Source organism: Bison bison, unplaced genomic scaffold, assembly GCF_000754665.1.
Source record: "Bison bison bison isolate TAMUID 2011002044 unplaced genomic scaffold, Bison_UMD1.0 scf7180017857651, whole genome shotgun sequence".
Lineage (NCBI taxonomy): Eukaryota > Metazoa > Chordata > Mammalia > Artiodactyla > Bovidae > Bison > Bison bison.
In genome coordinates, this window is record NW_011488224.1 from 17,490 (window position 1) to 19,242 (window position 1,753).

The 1,753-nt window shown below is 43.8% G+C and overlaps 1 pseudogene; it reads right to left on the reverse strand.

Annotated features, from left to right (window-relative positions):
• Nucleotides 1-419: 419 nt before the first annotated feature.
• On the reverse strand, nt 420-1,640 carry LOC105003674 (annotated as a pseudogene).
• Nucleotides 1,641-1,753: the final 113 nt, after the last annotated feature.

Below are 1,753 nucleotides of genomic sequence, written 5' to 3' on the forward strand. Positions count from 1 at the left end.
CATAATTAACTCATTATGATTTTAATACAAATGGAACTGCATGTCTCCTTTTTCTCAACACAATTATTTTGAAATTGATCCCATTTTGTAGCTGACATAGCTAGATCATACTCTTAAAAAGTAATTATTTTTGTGGTTTGATTTTTACAAATAACTGATACAACTATGTGGTATTCACAATGCTATAAAATGTGAGAAGAGTATTTGTGAATATTGATTTCATAGGTGATAAAAGTGATAAAATATTGATAAACCCAAGCAGAAAGTCATTGAGAACTGTTGATAAGCATTAGGTATTAAATTTACAGATGTAGAATCAAAGTTGTACATACATGGTGGGATGGACACTCACCATGAATTCTGATGGGTGTTACAATGAGAGAGAAAAAAGCCAAGTTAAGTAGTAAATAGAAAAATGTCTAAGCATCTTCCCGTGCATCTTCTTCTCTCATTAAGTTGATTTTTATCACTTTGTGTATAGGAGTCTTAACAGAATCATATTTCCATCCCTTCCTGGTGAACAACCTCTCAAGGATGTCTGGCATCCGGTAGCCTTTGCTTAGAATGAAATCTTTAAATGCAATTGTTCCATAAAGATCTTCAAGAATGTCCTGTTCAGGAAACTTCCTTCCAAAAATCCCACCTCCAAGTAAGGCCTTGGGATCAATCAAAGGTTCGTCATTTATTAGCTTTTTCCACAACTTGGGCTGCAGGTACCATGCACCATACCTTATCTTCACCCAGTCAGGTTTATAAGGATTGCGTGGTTTCTGGAGTTTCCTCTCCCAGTTTGGTTCCTCCATGGAGAAATTTTTCGCCTCCATTTTACCTATCCTGATGCCGAACCTTACCTTTGAAGAAACTTGGGATATTTTCTTCATGCGGGCTTTGTCGTGGGTTGGTGGGCAGTCGCAGCCAACCTCACACAGTTTCATGATGAACTGTTCGTCAATGCGCAAGTCTCCGAAAGTAGAAACCCATTTGCAGAATTTCTGAATTCCTTTTGGTACATTAGAAGACGAATCAGTGAGTGACTCCTTTCTGCTTGACTTCTTGTCTTCATAATATAAATTGGCTGGGTGTGACACGGGAGCCTCCTTGACAGGTTCCAGCTGGACCATCGCAGGGGATTTTTTACGAAGCTTTTTGGGGTACTTCTTTTTTCTCTTGGGACCCAGACAGTAAGCCCACAAGTCCTCCAGCTTTCTGTCAGGATCGAGCACTTCCAGCACCTTTAATAAGAGGTCTGCAGGTAGATCTTCCTTCAGCTTTGGGCAGAGCGCCAAGGGATGCCTGGTCAGGTGGGCTTCGATTTCCTCCACGAATGCCTTCCGTGCTTGCTGGGCTGATGAAAGCGTGGAGAACACCTCTGCTTCCGCTGGCAGCTTTTTCTTTGGTGGGGCATGCTGGGGAACTCTGTGAGCAATCACGGGGAGAAAGCCCTCATTAGGTCCTCGAGTGATCAGATCTTTACAAGGTGGGCAGCCCTTCCGGAAGTCGTCCAGCCCCTCTTTCACAAATACCCACTGCCGGCTGTCCAGGTATGTGGGGAATTTCAGGAGTGCCTTCTTGTGCTTTGCGAAACACTTGGAGGGTAACTTGTCTTTGTACCAGGGCTTGCAGTTCATGCCCAGGGGCATCGGTTCCAGTAACCCCGGCCCTAGTAGCCACTTCTTGTCTTCCATGGTTCCCCTGGCCTCGAGGGGGACTCACCACTTTAGTAGTTTGTTGTCCAGGCTTCTCCGGTTGCTAG